Source organism: Aulonocara stuartgranti (genome assembly GCF_965226115.1).
Source record: "Aulonocara stuartgranti genome assembly, chromosome: 5".
NCBI lineage: Eukaryota > Metazoa > Chordata > Actinopteri > Cichliformes > Cichlidae > Aulonocara > Aulonocara stuartgranti.
The window spans coordinates 3,680,567-3,690,279 of NC_138943.1; the positions used below are offsets into that span (position 1 = coordinate 3,680,567).

The 9,713-nt window shown below is 36.6% G+C and overlaps 1 protein-coding gene and 1 pseudogene across 3 annotated transcripts in view; both read left to right on the plus strand.

Annotated features, from left to right (window-relative positions):
- Nucleotides 1–9,713, plus strand: part of LOC309706110 (intermediate filament protein ON3-like) — a 114,720-nt gene that overhangs the window by 69,185 nt on the left and 35,822 nt on the right. The gene's annotated exons all lie outside the window — the stretch shown is intronic.
- Nucleotides 479–9,600, plus strand: LOC309706115 (deoxyribonuclease-1-like; annotated as a pseudogene). Its single transcript, XR_014280869.1, has 10 exons — nucleotides 479–633; nucleotides 1,831–1,916; nucleotides 2,317–2,411; nucleotides 2,826–2,912; nucleotides 3,304–3,407; nucleotides 4,489–4,601; nucleotides 6,698–6,849; nucleotides 7,877–7,973; nucleotides 8,081–8,176; nucleotides 9,532–9,600. The product of XR_014280869.1 is annotated as a deoxyribonuclease-1-like (transcript).

Consider the following 9,713-nt stretch of genomic DNA (forward strand, 5'->3'; position numbering starts at 1 on the left):
TGTGGAAGGACATTTTTTGTTTTTTTGCACATCAACAGGAAGCATCCTGTATTTTAAAATGACCGGGAAGCAAGAAAGAAGCGGGAATATTTGTGTGTAGGAAGAGATGAAAGGCACAGCTTGAGTCACAGTGGAGGAAAGAAGATTTTTTTATTACCAAGTGAAGCTTTATATATCTCTGAGGATAGAGGAAACTATATTATCTATTTGGTATATGAATGGATTGTCATGAACACAGCCATGGATAAAAACATGTCACACAGCCATACCTCACTGACCCTTTAGACATCTATGTGTTATCCTGAGGCCCTTTTTAACATCATTTCCACAAAAGAACGTCCTCTCGTCTTGTGCTGACAGGAGGCACCAGATAAATATAAAGTTGTGAAAATGTTGCTTGTAATCAATGATTTTATGATTTGATTACTCGCCATGTTAGCTCTGCATTTGGTCTGTGCCATCTCTCAGGGAAGTGTCTGCTGCATGTATGAGCATGCTCATACTGCGTGGGCTGTCTCTCTGCCTGCAGAAACAGTCAGTCAGTCCCATTGATAGCAAGGACAATTCAAAAGGACATCATAGCCAGATTGGTGAATTCCTGTTCTTAGTTTTCTGCATTTTCTACAGAAAAAGGTAAGTTTGAGAAATAATTGCAGGCAATTGAGCAGCTGTTTATTTGACTGGACTTGCAAAATTTGCATTGTGTAATTCAAAGTTAGAATTGGCGGGAAACCAGCTCGACTGCTGTGAAGCTGCCAAAATGATTTTCAGATTATATGCATTTTGTCAGGGGAAGTTTTTTGCAGGTGGGAGATATTTATCTGCTAAAGTCAGCCAAACAGAAAAAGAAAGTAATAAGTAATAATAATAGTAATAATAATAATAAAAATACTATAATACTATAAAAAGGTCTTGAGGTGTCAAATAAGAACATATACATCATAATAAAAGGTGTTAATAAATACATATTTCAGGAACTGTTAGAAGAACGCGACTGGTTTTGACAGTTCAGATTTGTTTCAGTTTTAAATGAAAGAGTTTCCTGTCTGAAAACCGTACAGTGTGCCAGTTTTAGTGAAGCAGAGTTATCTTCCCTGCTCACTTTATTATTCATCTATTGAGTGAACTGTTGAGGATCTGCACCTGCAAATTTAAATAGACTGAATGAATAATAGTTCATTTCTATTCATGAACAGTGTTTATGAATAGCATGTGCATCCTCCTGTGTCAGTATTTCTTGGTAATGTGTCAACAACACTGCTGTCTGCTTTATGTCTCTTGTGGCTATTAATGAATAAAATCACACTAAGAAAAACGCTTTGCACTTTTTTCTTCTACTGTCTTGTACTTTTTCACTCTATTTTATTTAAAGATAAGGCTAAATGATATAATCTTTCCATGCTAATAAAACACATATGATAATAAATTAAATAATCCTATTTTCTGTACACTTCTGTATGGTTGTGATCATGGTTACACACGGTAAAGCCAAGTCCCAAACAATAAATGTGTAAATTTAATCAAGATATTTGCTCCTTGTTTATTTCCAATGACTAAATTTGGCTCTGCACCTCTCACAGAGGCTCTTGACCAATTCCTCCCTGCTTTGCATCTTTTTATCATTGCCTGAGTTCTTGTGCTCTGGTTTAAATATGTATTTTTTATCTTAAAATGTTTAAACTAATACTTTGGGTGTAGAACTACCAATATTTGTAATTTATTAGACAAACATGGAGAACATCAGCACACTCCATTATCCCTGAGTTGTTAATAAGTTGCTAAACGGTGTTGTTGTTGCTGAAGTCTCTGTTGTTAATTTTGTTTTTACAGTGACCATGAAGATTGCAGCGTTTAATGTGAAGAACCTCGGAATGAAAAAAGTCAATAATGACAATATACTGAAAAACCTTATCAAGGTAAATCATAGTCGTGGAGCACACTGTGACCTTTTTGACTTACTTAGAGTTTTGATTGTGTTTATTAGTTTTGTGCTATTGAATGCAACATGAGGTTACATTTGTTTGTTTTTTTTAAACACAGTAATCCACCACTACAGTCTGTGCCCTGTTCCTTTTTTTCATATCTCACAAAAATAAGTATATTATCTAAATGCTAACAACACATAGCTGATTATAGGACCATTTATTCCTTTCATTTTCCTGATGTTGTTCACGCTGGCTCATGAAAGCTGATGCTTGTTTAAATTTGTGGTGCTTGCTTAATTGTCTTTGAAGCTTCTTCAAATTACTTCTAATATTTTCTTTTATGCTACAGTCTTTAAACGTGTTTTTTACCGTGTTCATGTGTTTCTCGTAGATTGTGTCCCGGTACAGTTTGGTGGTGATGCAGGAAGTTCAGGACCCCACTGGCAATGCGATGAAAAAGTTTCTCACGGAGCTCAATAAATATGGGTGATTTATCTCAAATTATATAACCTGTAACAATCACAGAACATCTGAGAGGTTTACGATGGAGCAACTGTGGCTTAGCGAGTTGTTGTTTTAGAACAATGTGACTACCACTGTTAGCCAGTTATTAAACTGGGTGGGAGTTTTGGTTTAAAACTGGCTGGAACCTTCATGTTTTTGCTGATTTTTTCATATACAGCATGTTTTATGTACGTTCAATACAGATTCTATGCTCAAGGAATAGGTTTGATACTTGAAAGCTGTTAAATCGTTTGTTACTGAAACCACAGAATGAAGACCAGCTGTAAAGTTTCAGCAGCTGTGCGTCACATTTTCACTGGGATTTAAATCGCTGACACGTTTAGTCACACAATAAAGAATAAAAGTTAAATCGAGCTGAGCTGTGTTTTTCAACAGAAAAAACAAACATCATCCATTTGAGATGCTGAGCAGTGACCCATTAGGACGAAACTCTCGCAAGGAGCAGTTTGTCTTCTTCTACAGGTATCCATCACGAGGTTCACAGTTGTGTTTCTGTAGCACCACCTACTGATTAAAAACATTACAATTTGTTTGTGTGTGTATCACAGATAAAGGGAATAAATGTTATTTTGTACCGAAAACTATTTTTTCTTTTAACTTTTTAAAAGGTTAAACTGAAATCTTTGAACCAGTTTTTGAAAAAACTAACAAATTAACTTCAATTTTAATCTTAAAACTAAAAATAAATATGAATATGAAATAATAACACAAAAGTACAGGAATTGTTGTTCATAGCAATAAGTAAGTCCTTTTCATATTTCAGTGTTTCTGTTTAGCATCCAGGAAATTAATCATTGTCAATCTATCATCCCCAGAAAAGATTAAAATACAGCTGTTTATCTTTGTGTCTCAGACATGATGAAATAAACGTGACAGATTACTACCAGTATGAAGAAGAAAACGAAGATGTGCTTGCCCGAGAGCCCTTCATTGTGATGTTTGAATGTCCAAATACAGGTATGTATGTGTATATGATCTTTGCTTCAGATCAGTCTGACTTGGTTCTCCCGTTTCAGGATAAACACTTAAATCCATTTACTATGATTTAAATATATTATTTATTATTGTTAAATTAATGGCACAGATATGACCAAGAACAGAAGAAGTACAACAATTTTACTATAAAAATCTACTCTAAGTGCCCAAAGTAAATAAAGTCATTATGTAGGATCATATATTAACCATCCATCCATCTTCTTAACTACTTATCTAATTTGGCGACACAGGTGTTCCGTGTGTACCATCTCATTAGCCCTTTGGCAAAAGGCATGGCACATTCAGGACAGGTCACCAGCCCACCTGAGGGCTACAGACAACCGCTGATGCTCACACTCTAAATTCACAAGTTAACATAGCATACATGTCTTTGGACTGTGTGAGGAAGCCAGCGTACATGAAGAGAGGTCATGCAGTCACAGCGAGGACACGTAAACACAGGAAACTCCCAGCCAGCCAGTAGATTCATACCAGAGATGACTGCAAAATTAGTGTGTACATTACTTTAATATTATAGCTGGGGATTTTTTTGGATTTCTCAAACATATATGAATTACTCATATACTTTGTAGCTTTAACCATCATAAAGTGGCCAATAGATGCCTTGATGCTCAATCATCCAGGTAGAAAATCTCTAAAAGTTTCTGTAACGTTTTCAGTGGAAAATGCTACATCCAGGTGAACAGAATCATCTTTTTGGGCATATCTTAATATATCCTTTATTAGTAGATTTATATTTCAAAATATTAAAAGTAACAATTGTTTTGGTGTGCAGTATTTTGGAATCCAAAATAAAGAAGAAAGTAAAAAGCATAGAAATAAGGTGCAAGAATATTAAAGCTGTACTTCAGGAAAATGCTTGAATGCAACAGATTTTTCACTGTAAGACTTACAGTATTATAGACAAGGGGCACCGGGGCAAACCATATTTCAGGCTCAGTCTGTGCCACCCAATACAGTCAACTTACTAAAGTCACTGGTGCCACCTCATCAAAAGTAAATCAGTAAATCGTATGTTTATAACGTCTCTTTGTGCTTCTAGTTGTGAAGAATCTGGTTCTGATCCCAGTCCACATTGATCCAGATGATGCTGAAAATGAGCTGGAAGCTCTGGATGATGTGGTTGAAGACGCAAGGGAAACACTGAAAACTGATGTAAGCTTTAAATCAATAACATATAATCGATATGTTAAATATGGTACAAAAATAATAAATATTTTATTTGATTATCACGCAATCACATTTTATTTCATAGCACATTTCATACAAGTTAGTGCAGTTTAAAATTCTTCATTACCTCTGCTGATGTTAGACAAGCTGATAATAAGACACAGAACTGAAAAGGTGTAAGCAGGATGAAGGTACATCAAAATAAAACTAACTTAATAAAAATAACTTTAAGAAAAACCTGAAATGCCCACACTGAAGGTTCAAACTCAAGCGCCTGAGCTATTGTCCTGAATATCATTACTTATCCTACTGATATAAACTGACCTGGTTTGTACACAGGGTTATACAGCTGATAAAAGGTAGGATAGAGAAGAAATACATGTGTTCTTAATTATATAATTTATATAATTAGATATTTAATAATTATATCATTATATAATGTTTTTTAAATCCCAGTTTTTTAATGCCAATATATGTGCTCTGTGTGGCGGTCTGTTCACAACCATAGATAGGAGGCTCCCTTTGTGCAGGAGGTAAGAAATATGAGACATAAATCCTATGTAGAGCATTCGACTTACAATGTAACCAAACAGATCCATTATTAAAGTAAAAACGAATTCCTTGTATAAAGTTAAATGCAATATTATGAAACATGTTAAAGCAAAAACACCATTTCAAATAAATGCACATAGTGAAAACAGCAAATATCAGATCAGATGACATCTCAGCTTCGTGCCATTACTTAATTTACTGTTGGCTCAAAGCCAGCCTGTCTGACATTACATGTATTATGGACCATGTTTGTTTTTTTAATAATTTTGAACTGACAGCATAAAAGATACCGTTACTTCTAAAAATAATAATTGATCATTATAATAGGTAAAAAAACAAAAAAAACCTCTGCCCTAATCCCAGTAAACACTTTCTTGATGACTTTTATCTCAGTCACTCATTTAAGTCATATTCAATAAAACGATAATTTCATTTTGTGCCTTGTAGTCATTTGAAGTGTCTGAAAAAAACAATAATCCATGATGTGCTCACATGCTAACATCCTATCAGTCACATCTCAGTCATTAGGCAGGGAGAGCGCAGCTTCAAGTCTGAACCTCTCTGTCATGGCTACTGAACGGACTCACGCGCAGACAGTTCTTTCAAGGAAACAAAAAGGGGATTTATTTACAATAGGGATCACCTTAGTGCAAAATATATGTACTGTGAGTTGGGAGGGGGTCCAGGGCTCCAGGGAGAGAAGGGGGGGGGGGGATCCACACACACGCTTCCTCTTCCACTCAGTCACCGCCACCGCTCCTCCGCACACACGCACTCCTCTTCAGCCGCACTCGCTCCAACACTCCACACACTGCCCCACTTGGACAGGTCCGGTGATTCGGTCCAGAATCTACAGACAGAAGGTCAAAGGTTAGTTCCACAACAAAAAACACATGTAAGCGATTCTTCTTTGAATATGCCGCGAGCACGAACTCAGGTGGTTCAACGTTCCAGCGGTGAGCTGCTTTGTGCCACTGCCTTAAATAGCAGCTGGGGAAATCAGCCAGATCAGCCGCAGGTGGACACCATCACACGGGTGCGTGGGCCAAGAGTGAGAGCCCGTAATGAGCTCCACCCAGGCAGAGAGGAGGAGGAGAGACAAAAAACCAAAACTAACAACAACAAAACCTGTAGCCAGCTTGGGCCAACCAGAGAGACACGGGGACCGTGACACTCTCCTTCATTCATAACACCAATGGCCACATTAACTAACTACTTACATCGGCTCAAACTGTGTTTGGGCATAAAAAATGGATTAATGTGGGTATTTACAGGCTTCATAAGAGGATTGTAAAAAGCCTCGGCTGGTGTTACATTGTTTATATTGTTCCAGCCATAATTTAGTGGATCTTGCAAAAGTTATTATAAAATGTTAACGGACACTTTCCAAATACTAATGTGAATTTAAAAGACATTTTTAATTAAAAAAGAATAATAAAAAGCGTAAAATGAAAATCGATAATAGCACTGATGTAATCAACATGTGTTATAATTTACAATGCTAATTTTAATTTTGCTTTTTTCTGCAGAACATCATGATTTTGGGCGACTTCAATGCAGATGGACGTTACCTGAATGATGAAACTAGGGAAGCTCTAAGCATCAGTTCTGCTCCTTATTATTGGCTGATAGATGAAGATGCTGACACCACTACTGGGGCTAATGACCATACCTATGACAGGTTTATTCAGATTTGCCATTTCTAATTCTACTGTCACTGTCTGCAGGGACTCTGTATTTTTTTCACATATTCTTCATCTCTGGATATAGTGTGTGTTGTATTTTGTATATATATTTATGGTCGTTTAGCAGCAATATGGGACAGTACGCTGTACGATTGTACATAGTATGACAATAAAGAATTAAACTTAAGGTCAAGTTTATAAGATTTAATCCAAAATTTCATCTTTGTGTCATAATTCAAGTTATCAAGTGTTAAAAGTAGACAGGGGGGCGGGGCCTTCTCTACAGTGGAACCAGATCCCAGTTTGATTTGGGAGGTTGACTAAAACTTTCCTTTTGATGAAGAATAAAGTTAGGGTTGTATCAGGTGACCCTGAACCTTCCTTTGGTTATGCTGCTATGGTCTTAGAGCGCCGCGTGACTTCCTGTGACACACTGATGGACAGCATTTCTTTTCTACTACCGTAAGTCTCTCTTTACTTCTCAGGTATTTATATATCACTGCTCGCTAATTAATGTGTCTTCCACATACTGTGTGGTCCTTATGCTGCAGTATAAACCAACATGTTGTGATTTGGCACAATAAAAATGAACTTGAATATTTCAGTCTAGTTTTCTTAATCACTGAGCGTTAACGGACTCATTGCTGCCCCCAGATGTAGACGAGCAGTAAGCACCCACTGGAAGCGAGGAACAAGTGCAATCATAACCTATTTATTGACCCAGTACATTACAGAAAATTTTGGTTGAACAGTACAAAATATTTCAGCAGCCCTGCAGACCAGCTTGCTGGTTTGTAAAACACATCTGTTTAACCGCCTGCTGTTGAAGAACAGTGGACAGCTGTTGCCTTGAGCTTTGGTGTATCACTGAAAACATTTGTATAAACTGGATTCCCTGCATTGCTACTTGTCACTAGAAAAGTGTGAATGATCTGATCACATATAAATCTTTCTCAATTCAAATAAACGCACAATGGTGTCGATGAAAGTGCACAGAATGGTGACTGTATTTTCTGCCAACAGGATCGTGGTGTATGGAGATGAGATGTATGATGCTGTTGTTGCTAACTCAGCGAAGCCTTTCAACTTCCAGAAAGCCTACAAATTAGGGAAGAAAATGGTAAGACTTTTCACATGGAAGTGTTCACATGCAAACACTCGTATTATAATGTTGTGCATTCTCCACCATGCTGTCTTCAAAAGGATTTCTGACTTGCTTACATTCAGGCTCAATCCATCAGTGATCACTACCCTGTGGAGGTGGAGCTTGAAGAGGATTAACATTTGAAAATGAGCTCATTGAACCTCCAGCAAAGAAGAAAGGTAATTTTTACCCTATGAGGAATATATAGGTGAATGGGTCACCTCAGAAATATTTAAACTTTACAATAGCGATAGCAATCCACTCAGGAGACCTTTGTAGAAAACATAATAAATAAGAAAAGCCCACTCTGCTCACTGAAAAGAAAACTACAAATACACTTCCATTTATATCTAACGCAGACCCGAGCACACATGGATCACACCTGGCTAATCGATTATCCTCTTCCTGTGTGAGGTCAAGGAGAAATTAGGATCCAAAACAAAATAAGTGCATATCATGCATTTTTTTTCATGCAATTTGAATCAGATTATGAGACTAATGATGCAAATAAAAACAAGAACTCAAGTGATGCAGAGCGAGAATGGACATTAGGAAATTTGTTAACAAAAACGGCAAAAGCACCAATGACTTTTTTATGGATCCAACTTTCCCACAAAATCGAAAAACATGACATTCTCTGAAAAAAAAGTGTTTGGTAGATCCTGCTTTGCTAGAATGAGAGAATGTGAAAACTATAACAAGATGGATCGGGGACAGAAGGAAATCTGAAGCTTCAGTTAAAAAAATTATATAAATAATAAATGTTCCTTCATGTAAAAATGTGACTTTTTCTCCTTGGTTCTGGATGAGCGCTCTGATGTCTGACACAGTTAATCATCTGTTTATGTGGGACAACAAAAGAGTTTGACATTATGGAGGAGATGCTATCAAAGCCCTCAATGAAAACTTCTATGATCCCCAAATAGGCGTACACTGAATTCAGACAAACTGGGAGGTGATCCATCTGATGCCTGTCCAGGCAAAATGTCAGACTTTTGAAGCAGAAGATGGAGTGACTCAAATGAACTCAGATCTGAAATTAGTATTTTTGTACTTTATCATACACAAAGGGGGGGGGGGGGGGGGGGGTATCAGTCTGTGTAAACATGAACCGTGTGTAGATGTTAACGTCATCAGGGTGAGAGCACTTCAAGTCAGTATCACAGCTGGATTTTTATTCTTGCTCAAAACATCATATGTAAACAAATCATTTCATATTTTTTTAATTTCTCTTGTTTTTTATTGAAATATTCTTACTTTACTTTTAGTGTAGTTTAACGTGTGTTCTATTTGTGTGACGTTTGGGTGTTTTAATACATTTTTTGTGGTTAATCAGTTCATATTAATTTTTTCTGTTTTATCACATTTTGTCACATCGTATTATTCGCTTTTAATTGAAGTATTTTGAACCTGCATGGAAGTTGCTGTACACATAAGCTTTCATTGATAAAACCTTTGAACGCTTATATGAGATTAATTCTATTTCTGCTTCTGTTGTTTTCGTTGTACCTTTTTGTGATTCTACATCAAACAGGTTCAGAGAAGAAGGCTGCACAGAGTTTTTATTGTTTTATCTGCAATAAACTAATCTGAAAGAATGAAATCTGGTTTGAAAGATTATTAATTTTTGCATTTTGTTTTTCCACAATAAAAAAACTCTAAAAGACATCAACGCTCAGGTATGCACCGGCTCACTCCTGGTGGCTGCTTGTCAGG